The sequence below is a fragment of the Camarhynchus parvulus genome, chromosome 3 (genome assembly GCF_901933205.1).
Source record: "Camarhynchus parvulus chromosome 3, STF_HiC, whole genome shotgun sequence".
Lineage (NCBI taxonomy): Eukaryota > Metazoa > Chordata > Aves > Passeriformes > Thraupidae > Camarhynchus > Camarhynchus parvulus.
The window spans coordinates 98,279,192-98,296,945 of NC_044573.1; positions in this window are offsets into that span (position 1 = coordinate 98,279,192).

Below are 17,754 nucleotides of genomic sequence, written 5' to 3' on the forward strand. Positions count from 1 at the left end.
TCTATTAACATTTTTCACATGCACCCAGAGCTTTGGATGTATGAATATTTAAACAATCTAAAGAAATGAATAAATTAAGTGATCAGAAGTTTAGATATTCCTCCCTTGACTTTTGCCACAGATAGAGATGTGGTAGTCTCAAATCCATATTTGAACAGATTATGCTCATACTTGATGTGGTACTGGGAAGATGACTTTTTTGACATGACCTTGGCACCCCTTAGATGGAAACTTGAGGACAAACCTGTGACACATCACCTGCCTGATTTGAAATTCTCCGGAAATAAACCTGCAGTGGACATTTCAACATGGATGCATTCCTCTTCAGTCAGCACAACATCACAGCACATAACACTTCCTGGCTTCCTACATTTAGTCTATACAGTCACCTCCAACAGCTATTTAACTTAAAATCCCAGTCTCTGTTAAAAGCTACTTATATTTCTCCATGCAATGATTCCCTTTGAGAGAGTTCAATTGAAATCAAAAGACAACAAAAATAAACAAGTAAATAAATAAATAGATAAAGGTTAAAAAAGTTTGGAGGCTGTACAAGCTGGCTCATGTGTCTTTTTAATGAATGGCCTTTCTGAGGGGCTATTCTTACATCCAATGTAAGTAAACCATTCCTGATCAATCAGGAGCCACTGCAAACAATCGTTATGGAAACGGATGGGGGACATCGACACAAGACTAATTTAAGGTGCAGGTAAAGGGGTTCATTACTCAGCAAAGCAGCCTGTCAGTCAGCATTTTCCCTGATTTGCTTTTGCCCAAGATAATAACTGGCACTGTGGGTTTATCATCTGCATCTGCTCCCTTCCACTACAGAGTAACATAAAAAAGATATATTCCCCAGAAAGGATATGCACAGGAGAGGCAGAGGGACACTGTGTAGACTGCTGTGAAAAAGGAAAGTAACTTTCTCCTTAGCATCTTTCCATCTGCCTGTCACAGCTGGAAGCCCACAACAAGTTATGTGGGTATGCCTGATGGTATAGAAATCAACCAGATTCATTTCTCTGTAAATATGCTCTGTACTGCTCTTGGTGGGACTGTGTAGGTACAGAGTTTGTGGTAATTGGGACTGGGGCTGTGGCTGAGCCTCACCCCCAATGGGCTACAGCTGTGAGAAGCAGGTGAACAGCACTGACAGCAATGAGCCATGGAGTGCCCAGGGGCACTGACCAACCACCAAAGGGAACAGAGGGCACTCAGGTGCAATGCATCAACATGAGGGGTATAAAAGTTGGGCTAAAGAACAGGAAGGGCAGATGCCTGAAGCCTTGTGATGTGGTATGGTGTTACTCTGTATGGGTTGAAGCCTTCTGAAATTGTAGGATGATACTCTGTGTCTCGTGGTTGTCTTGGCTGTGACAGGGCTGGCCTTGAACCCAGCTTGTTTTTGCAGCATAGCTAGGATGTGTCAAGCCTCAGATGCACAGACTGGAAGGCAAAGCAAGTCAAAGGTCCCTGAGACATTTATTGTGTACCCACCTTGTGAGAAACAAATGTGCTGTGCCAAAAATGGGGATTCAATTAGGAAGCCTGTACACACAGAGGCTAAAGACAGATCTCTTAATTGGATGATTAATGCATGTAGCAACAAGAGCTGCTTTCCCCAAGAGGTTTATGTTTCAACAAATACATCACTTTGCATAAGGGAAAGCATTGCTGCAGCTCACCTGTGGTGGAATAGTTTCCATTATGATAATGGTTATGTCCCATTGCAATTGGCTTATGGATTAAAATAGAAAGGTGAAAATTATGCAGACCATTACTGGCAATGGCACAACAGCTGCTGTCTGACTGCTTTTGACTGAATCTCTAGTTTAGCACATTCTTACTAAATTTAGTTGGGTGTATGAGGAAGACTACACTGCTTATGGAGTGTTAAGAGTGGATCATAACACCTGACAACTCTGGTTGCAGACTCTTAATTTCTGCTTCAGCAGAAGTGAAGTAGATTGATTAATTATTAAATCTATGTCTGATCCATGGAAGAAATTATCAAGTATTTGGAAAAGGTCATAATTGAAGTTTTCTTCTCAGAGTGAAAAATCAGAAAACACAGCAGGGCCACCACATCCTAACGATGGATACCTGTCAGGGTAATTAATAACAAATGCATATCCTTGTATCTGCTAAAAATTAGTGAAGGTGTTGTATCAGACCTTGTATAAAAAGTGCTAAGTATAGAAAATGCCAATAAATGTGCAACAGCTTTTGTGCCAACGCAATTTTGAGAAGTATCAACTCTGTTTCCTGCGTGCCTTACACATATGCTTACAAGAAACCAGCTCTTTACAAAATTGACTGAGCTCTATTGAAGTCTTAATTCTAGGTTTTAGATAGAATATCCTTGAGGCTCAATTCAATATAATTCATCTGAGAATCCCCAAAAGACAGAACCCTGCCCTTTGCTTCATCAAGGAGCTAGCCTGAGATGAGGAAACAAAGAATGCGTTACATGTGGTGTTTAGTCAGCATTTTCATCTCCTTATCCAAGGCAATGTTTGTTTGCTCTTGGTCCAGTTTTCTGGTTGTGACCTGCAGCTCTATCCCCATTAGAAAAGAAAACCAAACCATCCCAATAAGGAGCATATTTGTGCATAGCCTTGCCCTATTTTTGTTCAAAACATTGTAAGAGTGAGCACATTCATGAATTCAGTTTCAAGAAACAAATCTCTGAACATTTAAATAAAGCATGCAAAAGTGGTATTATTTAAAAGACGGTTAAAGACTCTAAATCTCTAAAAACTAGAGATTTAGAACTGTTGGTAGGTATTGCAAATACTTCTGTTATAAATCACTGAGATATGGATGTGTGGTCCTACATTTTCCTTGTAATATATGGATTCTTGAAACTTTATTCTAAGCATGTGCAGGTTTGTGCTCTTCTACTGTTTTTATCTCCGGCTTTCATATTTATAAGATGTGTTTGCATTTTAAATGATCTGATTTTTCACTTGATGTTTGTTTAGTATTCACTGTATTCACTTTGATTTTGACACTTTTGCTATGTCATTTGTGTTATACACACTCCAAGGACTTAAGCCATCACTTTGGTATTTTAAATGTTTAAATATTATGTGAAATATTTCCTTGAAGAAACAGTAGCTGTATTTCAATTTGACTTTTCAGCTGTAGCTGCCAGTGTATATCAACCCTGTAAAGAGTACAAAATATGGGCAAGTCCGAATGGGAAAAAGTAATTTGTTTGAAACTTAATCAAATGGAAAAGAAAGAAAACACTTTAAGTGTTAGTTATTACAAAAGTATAAATTGAGAAAAGTGGTTTTTACACTTGAAATTAGAACTTCCAATTACGGTGCACAGTAATTTCACAGCTTTCATCTTCTAAAGGACAGTACTTTAATTACTTTGTGTTTTCAGACTTCATCTCATAGACACAATGTAATAATTACACCATATTACTAAACAGAATATTATGTACACTATCTCCTCTTAAAGAACTGTTATTAACAGGAAACTTCAAATAGTGATGCTTCTGTAGACCAATTTGGCTTGTATGTCACACAGAGAAATTCTTTGCTTTAGCTTTGTGTTAACATTCTCTCTTATGCCCCTATGTAATCCTATGATATCTCCTAGCTATTGGCTTTTCCAGTGTTGTCCACTCAGCTCAGCTTTTCACCCAGTTTAGTGTCCCTCTCCCTTCCCCAGTCCACTGTCACATACACATTTATCCCACTAGTGATCATCACAAAAATCATGCGAATTTATGAGCCTTCAGTGAAATTTGGTGGAACCTGGTTGGGTGATTCATTTTATTAAAAGAAAGACAAGTAAGTGAAAACAGACAGACAAATGGGCAGTGTAATTACAGAGGCCTGTTTGTTTGGAAAATTAAGATACAAGGCTCATAATTTTAAAGACTACAGCAAGCAGAGTTTTGAAGGTATATAAATGATATCTCAGTGTAGACCATTTCCTATTCTCTTTGGTGAAAGATTTTCAGTACAAGAAAAGAAGAATGCTGACAAGACACAAATACTCTTTTAGAGAGATTGCTGATAGCAGGTACACCACTTCTCCTGCATCAGCTGATACAATAGGAGCTATGCCTCAGGGTACTAATTCATTTATTTATTAAACCTTAGCAGTTTATCTATCACAACTGATTTGATACTTTATGAACAATAAAAATTGCAAAGATACTTTCTGACATTTCTGTTTATTGTTCAGTTCCAGGCAATAAAAGCTGGGTTGAGGAAAAATAAAGTCTTGTTTCATTCATGGAAACTTTTTTATATTTCTATGGTGGATAGATAGAAAGAATCAATTTGCTTTCATAATTTTAATTTAACAAAGATACTAGAACTTGAAAGTTGAAGATTTCACAGTTTTCAGTGTTGATGGCTGCAGTTGGAAATCCTCCTAACCCTGAAAAACCCTCTCAGAAGTCAATCTCTTTAGCAAGAATGCTGTGTCTTTGGAACTTGGAGATCAGTTTTGACAAAGAATAACATAATTGTTGTCACAAACACATTAAGAAGCTTTCAATTTTTAACACAGCAGTGTCACGGTACACTAGTTATTTTAAAACTAATGAAAGATCTCAGTCATGGACACAGTTAGGAGCTCAATATACGGATGTGATGGACAGCCATATTTCTAAATGTACTGCTAATCTAAAATTTCTAAATAACTACCATAGTGGTACTGTTCTAACTACTTGGATTAAAACCCTGAGGAACAGTGTCAGAAAAGGTCCCTAATTCTTCCCTTTCTAACAGTGTGCCACATCGGACATCACAAGCAGCTTGCCCCCAGGGTAGATTTATAGATGGTGGTGGTTAATCCTATGCTGTTCACCTCTCTTCTAGAAAACACACCTGCTCCACCTGCCTATGGCTGAGTGTTTCATATTTTCTTTGTCAGCTTCTCAAGCAAACCTCAGCAGTGTACCCTCAGCTAGTTTGAAAATGACACCAAAGCAGTAGGAGTGAATGACTTGCCAGAGGGTCACCCTATCATCCAGAGGGACCTTGAAAAACTGGAGTAAAAGACCTACAGTAACCTCATGATGTTCAACAGAGGAAAGTGCAATATCCCGAACCTCAGAAGGAACAATCCCACGAGGACCAACCAGTTGAGAAGCAGCTTGTCAGAAAAGAGCATGGGTATACTGGTGAACACCAGGTTGAACATAAGTCAGCAGTTGCCCTTTGCTGGACAAAAGGCAAATAGTATCCTCAGCTGCAGTAGACAAAATAAAATTCCAGTGGGTGAGTCAGGTGTTGCTTCCCCTTTGCTTAGCACTGGTGAGGCCTCTCCTGGAGAGCTGTGCCCAGTTCTGGGCTCCCTGTACAAAAGAGACATGAACATTCTGGAGAGAATTCATTGAAGGGCCACCAGGATGACCAAGGGACAGGAGCACCTCTGAGAGATCTGGAATCGTTCAGTGTAGAATATAGAAGGCTTGGAGTGACCTTATAATGATAAGGTATGTAAATACCTGAAGAACAGAGCCAGGCTCTTTTCAGTGATGACCAGTGACGGGAGTAGAGACAGCGGACGCAGACGGAAACACAGGAGGTTCTGATTTCGCTGGGAGGGTGGCAGAGCACTGGCACAGGTTGCCCAGGGAGGTTGTGGAGTCTCCATCCTTGGAGATATTCAAAAGCTATTTCATCAAAATCCTGGGCAACTGGCTCCAGATGGCCCTGATTTTGTAGAAGGGTTGGAAGAGATGATCTCCAGAGAAGCCAACTTGTACCACTCCAACCTCCACCATTCTAACCTCAACCATTCTTTGGTTCAGTGATTCTGGGAAACCTTAAAAATAATTCCACTTGTCTGTAGAATCTTTGCATAAACAATCAGAGAAATGAAATCTAACTCCTTTAGAAAGCATGAATTTGTGTTTTTCCATTGTTCAATCAAATTCTTGTGGAGATCACACAAGGTCAGAGATAGATCAGGAGTCTCAGTAAACGTGTGCAAATGGTAGCCTTAGTTATGAACAGTGAAGAGGGCTGCATTTCCCAAAAACCAGCAGATGCTTATAATAATTTTCCACTAATTTGTTATAAGTCTGCCTTTTTTGTTCCTAAGTCTTTTGTGACTGAGCAGATTAAAGACAACCTGAAAGAATATTTATATGTAAATGCCATTATTTTCTCTTAATTTTAAAAAATGTGTACTTTGGCTCTAAGAATCAAACTTTTGTAGTTTCTAGAATTGGAAAAACTACGTGCAGCAGCTTTTCTTTCATGCCAACAGAAGGCAGATTTAATTAGATATTTTCCTTATTCTGTTTATGCAAACCACTAGCGACCCCTAAAATTTCTTTATGTCATAGATTATTTTTGTTTCCTCTTCTTTTCTTCTTCCTCAAGGTAAACAGGATTTTCATTTGGTTATGTTTTATTTTTCTGAATATTAAATTTTGATGCACGTTTTCCTCATTTTACTTTCATAAACCTCCAAACACCCTACAGTTTCATTTTGCTTTATTTGTATTTCTCATTTTTCTTTTCCACAGTACAGTTATCTCTGTTAATTGGCTATTGTTTTTCACTTTCAAGTTCTGCCTCTGTGGTTTAATTGCTGGACTGAGTGGAGAGCAACTAGCAGAATTTATGCAGTGTCCAGGCTTTTGACCCTGAGCAGAGACTTACTATGCAAATATTTCCCTTGAATTTTTGTACACATAAACTTTAACCTGATTTAATTTACTCAGCTATTGCTTGAAAAGTGGTGAATAAAAATAAATTAAATAAATACATATTATTTAAAATACTGTCCTGAACAACACATGTCTGTTTCCTGAAGCACAGAATTGAGTAGGAATGGCAAATATTGGATTGATCCAATTTTTGCCATTCCCAGTGTGATCAGAGGAAATCTCAGCTAGCTATTTAAAGATTAAATGGGAGATTTAGGTGAAAATATGATTTAAATGAGAGTACAGCAAGCACGCTTAGGAGAAGAAAGCATAATAGTGCAGTTTAAATCTTATGTGGGTAACAAGAACATATATCTCAGTTCTCCTAAATACACTTTCACCTAAGCTTTAGAAAAAGCAGCAGCTAGGAAAGCAATATAAAAATCTAGTTCTTGGCCTTGTTGGGTTAAATCCTGACAAAGAGAGCAATTTTTTCTGTTGAAAGTTGTTATACTTACAGGTGGAGGTTTTTTTATACATATTTTTCTGCCATCTTCTCTGCAGAAAAGATAAACTGATGGATCCACCCTTGGCCAGCAGCAGTTGTATCAGGAGGGGTTTTGGCATCTCACAAAACGCACCCTTGTAGCCCAGCCTGCCCTGCCCTCACACCCCCAAACCCAAACAGTAAAATACTTGCCATGCAAAACAATACAAAGCTTTAGCCAGCTTATTCTCTTCCTGAATTTCTCTATTTTTTCCTCTTTTTTACCACTTCCCTTTTCTCCCTAAAATCCTACTTTGGCATTTCCCATTTAAAAAAAGGCTGCTTATGCTGCTTTTTCCACAAAAGTCAATACTTAGGAGACAGAGAGGGTAGTGGTGTGGACAAGCAATTATTAATGAATAAATTAAATGTTTTCTTAAGTTTAAGTTGAATATAAAGCAAATCTGTTTGTATACTGTGTAGCATTCTGACAAAATTATGAAGTTAACAACATGAAAATAAACAATGAAAGCCAACAGATATTACCTATGAAAGAACCATCTGAGTAACTGACTGACTGAGAGCATCCATTGTCTCATGCCTCATAAATAAATAGACACAGACATGCATTATAGCACCTATGTATTAATGTAAGAATTACTTTTTCAGAGAAAATTAAATACTGATTGTCTTTTCTAGACATTTATTAGAAGAATGCAGCAGAAATGTGCAGCTACTTTCATGTTATTATGATTAACAGACCAAAACATTTTCCAGTTCAATAAAATGAAAGTATTGTCTGACCCCTGGTGAATCTTATCAACTTCTTGCACAGTCCCATTAAAATCTTTACATCCCTCTTGGAACTCTGAAGGCCTTTTAAACATCCCTACTCATCCTCTGTGACACAACCATTTGAGTCCACTCTGCAACTGAGACTGCCAGTATCCCATCCAGAAGAGAATTTCTTCCCCTGATTAGTGGCTCAAGTCTTTAGTGCAGTGAATAAAGTTTTTACTTTCATCCAAACCCATGCAAACCCTATTTGTGCAATCCAAGTTTGATGAAAGATTGTTAATTGTCAAGCAGCCCTTGAATTCTGTAGCTACTGATCTAGAAGACATCCATATTTTCACTGCACGTTTGCCCAGAGGTCAGTGTTGGCATCTGATGGTTTCATTCATAAATGGTAAAAACCTCATAAAATTTGTTAGACAGAATTCAAATGCTATTTATTTTATCTATAGTCATGCTGACATTGCACAAGAACCATTTGTAACTTACTTTTTAATAACACATTTTTTTAATATAGCACCAATCAACAGACTTGAAATATGGATTTCATAGATTCATTCTGCATCATTTATATTATACATACCTCATGAAATCTCCCAGAAAAACTATGACCATATTTTAACATTGGACTGCAAATCTAGGATACTGAGCTGGTTCAAAATCTAGATCAAATGTTTGTGTAATAAACTGACCAGCTTATGAAAAAAAATTAACATTAATTCATTAAAAAGTCTGTGTGCTTGCCCTTACTTGCTGTCAAACTTCTTTTTCCTGCTCCCTTTCCATGAAATCAAGTAATCACAGGACTTTCTCACTGGCAATTACAAATTTGAATGGCAAGCAGCAATATTTCAAACCTTCTTGTCATCCATACCTATTCCAAATGACATTCTATCTGCTACAGGTATTTCAGGGTAAAAGTGTGCCAGAATTGGAGACAGACTTTAGCCTTATGAATAAGCAAGAGTTATCAAAATGATAACTTCATAGCCTTCCATACGGGCTCTATAAAATTATATATGAGGTATTTGGGAAAGATCTCCTTTCTTAACCTGTGGTATTATTATCCACTCAGAAAAGAAGTGATGCATAGAGTGCTTGTGATGTCATCTGCCATATGTATTTTGATATTTTACAATTGCTTTTTTTTTAAGAGACTTTGAAAAATGACCTGAGTTACTAAATTATTTTAATAACAAAAATTGCTGACAATAAAAGTACACACTGTACACTGTATCTAAGTTATATTCCATGGAAATGATTAGGCATTCAAACCACTGAGAAATCTGCACATCTCTCCGGAATGAAACAGAGTTAATCCTTTTACTGCCAAGGGAAAGCTTGGAAATGCATTTTAAAAAAAATCTTGCACAAAAAGTGCACCTTTCCCAACAGAATTTCTATGAATTTGTGCATGCATTAGATAGCTCATGTATCTCTTTAAGAAACTGTAAGAATTTACATGTTCTCTATCCCCTCCTAAAAGTACAACTGGTATCAATTAAGGCTGTTGCCAGCTGTTCTGGAAAAAAGTGCCAAAATTTATTATTGCAAACTCCTGCCATGCCTCCTGTTCCATCTTGCTCTGCACATAAAAGCTTATATTGGGATTTGGCAGAAATCTTTGCAGCATTAATTGATCCTGTTGAATAAAAAAAAAAAATTAAAATGGCTGGACATCAAAGACAAAAGGGAATCTGGATACTGAGAAAATGGCTGAATCATCAGCACCCAAAGCTATCCCAGAACTTACAAATAAAGCTTCATTTTTTCCTGCCAAATCTGTGAACACATGAAGTAGACAGCAACTTAATTATACAGGCATGTATGTACAGGCTACAAATTTATGTTAATAACTGAAGGCTGAATGCATTAAAAATTTACCCAAATGAAAATTATCCCAATGAAAGTTACCCCAATGAAAGTTTGGAGAAAGAAGATGCTAATGTCACTGTTAATAGCACTACTAATGGTAATGATAAGGCGTAATTCCTCTGACCTATCCAGGACTCTTAGGACAGAAGAGAACACAACCTGTTCTCCAGATCCTTTGACCTGTTGTCTCAAGGCACTGAAATCCCTCTTGTTTGTCTGCAGCCTTCTTGTTGAATCTTTGTTGTTAACCCTGTGACAAGCCAGCAGCTGGTAATAATCAATGGGCCATACCAGCCTGGGAAGTTTCTTGGTGATGTCTCTTACGCAGGCCCTAGGGAGGCAACAACTTCCCTATGGATTGGGTCTGGTCAATAGCTTCTGCAATGAACAGGGACATCAACTAGATCAGGGGTCTCAGAACTCCATCCAACCTGACCTGGAATGTTTTCTACCACATCTGCTGGAAACCTGTTCTAGTGTTTTACCACTTCCATTGTAAAAAAAACTTTCTTCCTTCTGTCTAATCAAAATCTACCTTTGTCCTATTGCAACAGGTTCTGTTAAAAGGTTCTTCCCCATCTTTCATACAAGTCCCCTTAAAGTATTAAAAGGCTGTGTCTTTGAATAAGAACAAGAAGTAGGAAACAGGATATTGGATTGCTCCACTTTGGTTACAGTAAGACCAAATGAGAAGCTTCTGCTGGGCAAAATATACAAAGCACACTGACATTTTCTGCCACCTCAGGCAGTAATTGCCCCCCTTGCCTATTCATTACAGGCAATGGGAGAAAAAGTTTATTCTCTTGAGAAATCCCAGACAAAAAAACCCAATAAAACCCCCAACTCTATAGCGGAATTAAGATTTACCAATCAAGTAATAAGCTGCTTCATTTTTGTAGCCTCACTAGAATTATTTGCACTTGTATGTTGATTGTGGACCTTCCAGCATTTTCTCCTACATCCCAGCCACTCATAACACCCAATCCCTACAGTGCCAGTCACCCCTAACAAATGTGTAACTATCCTTAGCATTTTTTCATGAAGGGTCCAGCTTCTGGCTCTGGCTTTTATTTTTTTTCTAACAGAGAAAGTTGTTCTCTGGCAACTATCTTTTGCTGCAAGTTTTTCAGAGACCTTTTGATTGACTGACAAACCACAGAGCTTTCCACAGAAGGGAAGAAGCAGCAAAGCTAAAGGTGAGAGTGTTCTAAAGTTACCAGTGCCTCAGCAGATCCAAGGTTTCCCATGCATCTTCAAAGCACAGCCGGAGCCGTATTACTAACCAGGGCTGATTGCTGACATCAATAGTTTCCAAAACTTCTGTGTTCTTTGAGGATAAACACAAGAAGAGCTCCATGGCAGAGATATAAGGATTTTCTAGAGTTGCTCTCCTTAGCAGGACTGGGGTGAAGGAAACTATAGATAATTTGAGAGCACTTTCAAAAGGTACTATGGGTTTTTTTCAGCCTACAGGTCTCCTTCATCACAGCAATGGGCTTTTATCTTGTTCTCCATCATCTGACTTTGCAAAACCCTGGTACAATGAAAACAGCCTTTTACAGGATACAAAGTGTTAGCTAGTCCTTGAACAAATGAAACTATTCCCTGAGAGTTCTATTTACATCTTTGTTCATGTAAAGCTTTGTCAGTCTTCTTTTTCAGCTTTGTTACCTCATGTCATCTATGTGAAATCACTTAGTAGCATGAACCTTCTTTTTGAACTTAGCCTCTTGGTTTATGTATTTGTCATCATCTTGAAGCCATAAACATTGTTTTCATTAGTAAATATGCAAGAGTGCTGAGAGCACTGCTGTAATACAGTTTTGGGTTTGTTTGGTTTTTTTTTCCTTTTTGTGGAAGACCATTTATGAATGTTAGTCAGTTTTTGCAGAAAGACTGTGTACATCTTTTCAGGGTAGTAAAAGTTCCAAAATGACCATGTTTTCTGTTTGTTTTACAGACTGTCCTCAGAAAGAGGCTTGTTTGGAAACTTATTGAGCAAGTGTTTTAATTATTTATAAAACAGCCTAGGAAGAAAATAAATTCTGTTTTACCAAATCTGTTTATGTTTACCAAATATGTTTATGTATGCCTGTTTTCTTTTCCCTCAATAGCCAAAATTCTTTTTTAATTTTAAAACTTTAAGTATTGTATCTCTCCAAAGGGAGAATCCCTTGCTATTATTAAGTAATATTTCAATCTGAGATTAAAAAAACGTTATTTTCTTTCACAGCTGCTTCTGTTCTCAATAAATAACACTTAATACCATTTACACAGAGGTACTAGTTTATCCGATGAGTTTGAAAGTATGTGATATATAAGCAACATATATACCCAAGAAATCTTAACTCTGTGTGGATAGAAGTGCAGAATTTACTGATATTAGAAGACTCATAGCATGTGCAATGATGTTGGAAAAGCCTCATGGTAACATTAGAAGTAGGAGGAGAGCAAAGGTTAAATTCTTAATAAGGAGAGGAATGCAGCGAGTTGCAATATTAAGCTCCATGAAGTCCCTTTTAAATAATTACAGTTTATTCTGTTCCTGAGTTGGCATATCACTCATGCTGGGGCAACCAGGAGGCCTGAGGGAGAAAATAAAACAAAAATAAGTCTAAAGTCCTTGACAGCTGTTCTGGCAAATTTGGTCTGGAAGCCAGCATTGAGAATAGCACAAAAGTCTTCTGTACTAAAAGAACCCAAATTCTGAAACCACAAAAGCTAATTTTTGCAAGGCAAAGCACATTTCATCTACTACTACCAGCAGAGGATACACTTAATCAAAAGAAGTGGTGAAGCTGGAAGTGACAGCCAAAAAAAGCAAAGGCAAATTACAATTTTTCATGACTGAATGACCATCCATAACATACTGAGTATATAGGTGAGAGACATTTAACAACAAATTTAACATCCAGAGAAGATATTGTCATAGTGCACCATGATATATTTAAAGGAATTGGAGAATCTGAGCATATTTGCATAGAAATAAATGTTGTATTATGTATATTTGCAGGAAGATAAATTCTGCTGCAGTTGGAATACCTAAAATGCAGTTGCTAGGCTGCATGAGTAGTTTCACTATAATCAACAGTAAAGTTAGGGCAACAAGCTATGGATTAAAGTATGTTTGAAGTGTTTGAAAGTATCAAAATTTTGCCCTCAGCCAGTAAAAAAGAGGGCAAGTTCATATCACTAGGGAATGCATCAGCACTTCTATTGGATCAGAAAAAAAAAACAACGAAAAAAAAGAAAGACTCAGTATGTTTAACACCAGAAGGTTAAATGGCACTATGGCTATTACCATAGCTCAGGACTGACGCCAGAAGATTTGCAATGTCAATTAAAACTCAATCAACTTGTTACAATTTCAGAGAAGAAACATGGGGTCTGGCAGGTAAAATTAGATAGGTACATCTCTTTTTAGGTACATCTAAATCTCCAGGAGGACATGATCAGTTTTCTAGATTAACATTTGAGATTAAATATGTCAGTGAAATACTATAGCAAGAGAGTTATGAGGCACATGGTGATACTTCCAGAGAAGATATAATTGCTGATTATATGATTATTGCTTCAACTGATGGAGCATAGCACAATAGTACCCCAAGAGCAGGAATGTTGAAATCAAGAGAGGAAAAGAATTAATATTACAGAGATATAGTAGAAAGAAATAGAGATAAAATACTTGCTGGACCCTGTATTACTTCAAAGTGACTAGAAACCCAAAAGCTCTTATGATATATTGATGAATTCCAGTAAGAAAAATAAGAGGTCTTTACAGAGAAAGTATGTGTGATACATAACACACATCTTAATAATTTAGGAAATACTGAAGTATATTTTCAGTCATGCAGTTCAATTTTTTGCCACGTTGAGGTCTCTTCCACAAGTCTTTGCAACAGAAAATACTATGTACTTTTATGTGTTTATATCATATTTACCTTCTGAGTAATTTACAAATTTTAAGATATCTGGATACAGTCAAGAATTCTTTGTTGTCATACATTCTTTGTTCCAACATCTAGAAAAGACCAATTCCTCCTGGATTGTTCTTGTTCTTCTCCATTGCCTTATTCAACACTTTCTAATGTCTTGTATGAAAAAGAATAGAACCATCACTTATCCCACAGGCCCACACAAAATGTGAGACTGAAGCAGATTATTCCAGAAAAATGCAAAAGGCATTTAATCCCCTCTTTAAATTTGAGTCTGAGTGAAAAACACCTTCAGGAAATACCTATTTCTCTCTATAAGAAGAACCTAGGGTAATTACCTTAGATGACAGCTGGGTATTTAGCAGAGATAAATCACACAAAAAGATGTGAAGATTTTCCTTTTCAGGATATACATAAAACAGGGACACAGCCAGTATTTTATGGGGTTCTCTTTCACTCTAGAGAAATTCCAAGGTGTCTCAACATTGTATTGCCATTCTTTTCTTATGTAAACTCTTGCTTAATTCTGTTTTCCTTCTAGGCATGACTCTGAAATTATATAAATTTTCTGCATTGTATTAATATGGTTTTTCTATTAATCTGTGACAAAGCATGAAATTTAATATTTTCCCCATGACTAACACATGAAAATTTATCAGCCTAGCCTATGGTCTGTACAGTGAACTATTTATAAGCTATCACTTTAAAAGCAAAGGAAGCTAAAATAAATGAATAAATATGCAGAACTTTTCTCCCTATGTAGTTTTATTAATAATTTTTCTGGAATGTAAGTTTTACATTATTCACAAAACATTCTCAAGCTGCAACCACAGCCTTTGTCATGGTACTGAATGTTGTTAGTATTCAGCTTGGTAGTAAGCAGGCAACTAATTCTGAATGAAAATTCAAGAATAAAAGGAAAATATCCTCTTTGATCATTTTAAGTAGCATATATTTAAGATGGGATTCTTTTGCAGCCTCCAGACAGTCCTCAGTTGTCATAGGAGCTCACAACATTCCTTGTGACTACCAGTTCTTGCTGCACTTTTTCATTCTGTTAGTATCTTCTGTTGCATAGGTCACTGCAAGTACTGAAAAAAGACAAAATTTCCCAAACTGCATGGTTGGCAACCAAGTATTTAAGGATATGGGCTTTTTGAACAAGGGCATCTCTTCAGAGGATTATTCAAGCACATTTTCCAGCTTTTTTTCCCCCTTTTCTGGTGGATGGGGTTTTTTGTTGTTGTTTCTTTGTTTTTTTGCAGTCACCATCCACATGCTGATCATCTTAGATCTGGTCTTCAACATTTTCATCAACTTTTCTCTTTCACAGTTCTTTCAGCAGTCTTAGTCATCCTTGTTTTATCTTCTCACCTGAAGGAAGCAGGGAGATTGTAAAAAACACTATTTAGAAATTTGAGGGATGCAGGAAAACTAAGTGCATGTTCTTATACCTATGATGTGGCTGTATTAAGCTCTCACATTGGGATCATAAAAGTAATAGAGGGTAATTAATCTGGTACTGGACAGCTAAAATTAAGACATATCACTTGCAATTATGACTCTCACCTTTGTTGCCTATGTCACATTCAGAGTCTGTCCCCAAGGCTCTGCAGCAATGAGCACCAAAGTGCCTGTCTTCTACAAACCCAACTTTTTGTCTATATTCTGTCATTGTGTTCACAAGTTTTCAAAATCATGATATTTTGCATATATACATAGTTTGCATGTGTAATACTCAGTTGAGACTTGTGATTTGAAGTTCTGCTTTAATCTAATTTTGTGGCTGGGTTGAGGTCAATTTCTAACCCAAGGCCCAAGATTGTCCTAGCAGCTCAGGCAATGACTGAAAAAGAAATGTCACAGCATTTCTCATGTTTTCCTTGACTTCAGAATTTAATATACAATAAAGACAGAATAGGAAACTCAGATTTCAAAGGAAAAATGTCTAGAATTTTAAATAGCTTTTAAACATTTCTACACTATTAATTTTTTTCCTTTCAGTAATGGGATTTTAAAAATGCCTTCTGAAATGCATTAGAACACTCCTCATTCATCCTGAATAATGCATATGTACACGCATAAATCAAATATACTTTTGATAAAGTGTCTAAAATTTATGCAAACAAGAGCCAGATAGATAGATAGGTTGATAGTTGGGTGTTGTTTTTAGGATAAAAAATAGCATAGCTTTTTATAAATATACTAAAATGCTGTGCAATATACTCATCCAAGATTAAAAAATTACCAAGATAATTGTTCTTTGGGGACCCTTATGCTGACCTACACTAAGAAAAATGTATAAAGTTATACAGAACCATATCATCAGCTAATATCACTCATCACTGCTTCATATTTCAGAGGAGATTCTCTGAGTCTGTCCAGCAGTCGAATTTTCATTAAAAGGGATTGTTTGATAGCAATGCTATACATGCTTCACTCCCTGTATTGCCCACTTTCTGAGAGACTTTGCCCTCACCATCTTCATATTTTGATGTATTCCTGTACTTTGTAAATTTTAAGGAAAACAAACTGTGTTTCAAAATTTTGAATACAAAGGTCTCCAAGAATAAGTGCTGTTGCAAAGGACCATAATTAGGCAGTAGCAGGGTGTTACTTCCTAGCCACAAGCTTGCTGAGAAGGGAGAAGGGAATATTGTAGCAAATTTAGTACTCATTGAGCTCTCATTCTTTGCGCCTCTTGCATGTACACATACATACACAGGGCTACTGCCCAGTGCTAAAACTCTCAACCTAACAGAAACTGCAACACTGCTCAGCAGCCAGGGTTATTTCATAATTCCTCTTCTCTTCTCTAGCAATGCTGCACCACAAGTCCATGTTAAAATTATGCAACCTCTGCTGGGAACACTTCCCTGGCTAAGGGGCAAACCTGATAAAAGAATAAAGATTAAAATCCCTCCAATGATGATGACCTTGTATTCAAACCTAGATTTTATTTTAAGAAAAGAAAATCTTTATGTATGAAGGTAATTCTGAGTAGTGTCTTATAATAAATTTCTTCCATTTTAAATCAAAGTCTAGGGTCAATGTTATTTTGGTACACAGAGTCACTAACAACACATACAAACACTGAACACATCAAATAACCGAATCATTTCATAGGAATTCAATATCCCCACAGCTTGCCAAATGCCTTTTTAGAAATGCTCAGACACACAGACTAGAACTTAACAAATTCAGATAAGAAAGTAAAATCAAGCACAAGAACCCACATTAGAGACATGGCTTGCAATTTATGGTGCTGAAGCAACGAAAGTTACTGAAGAGTTAATGTTTCCAGACCTGCTAAATAGTACATGGATTAAATGAATTTATAAATCCTGTGAAAGTATGAAAGATTTTGCATAAAGTACAGTAAAAATTCAAAACTTGTCTTTCTAAAGAAGGAGAAAATTCTTGACATGAAATTTATCCCAAGAAGAAAAATGTAACTCTGTAATGTCATTCAAGATGCCTTCCTCTCCTGCCTGAAAAAGGGGCAGCTTCCAGGGCATTTAAGGAGATCCCCAGTCTCTCTGGGGAAGGTGGAAAGGAGATGCAGACAGACTACTCACAGCTGGGCATGTCAGGAGGTTGAGAGGCAATGACCAAAATTTCAAAAGGGAGATTCTGACATAAGGACAAAATTATGACCATGATTAAACACAAGAGCAAGTTTCCCAGATGGTTTTGCAGCCTCTGCTCTTGAAGATTTTCAAGACCTGACTGGATAGAGCCCTGAACAATTTAGTCTCTATTATTTTTTGACCCTGCTGTGAGGAAAAGTTTGGATGAAAGACCTCATGAGGTATGTTCCAACATGAATTATTCTATAATATTATGACTTTGTTGAGGTCAAAATGTCATTATAGCAGAAAACTTTTCAAAATTCACTCATTTTTTATGGGCTCCATCTAAAGTGGAGAAAAAATATATACTACAGAAAAACACAACCAAAGAAACAAACAAATAAAAAGCCACAAAACTGTATTTTAAATACCACTCCAACATTGTACAAAAAAGAA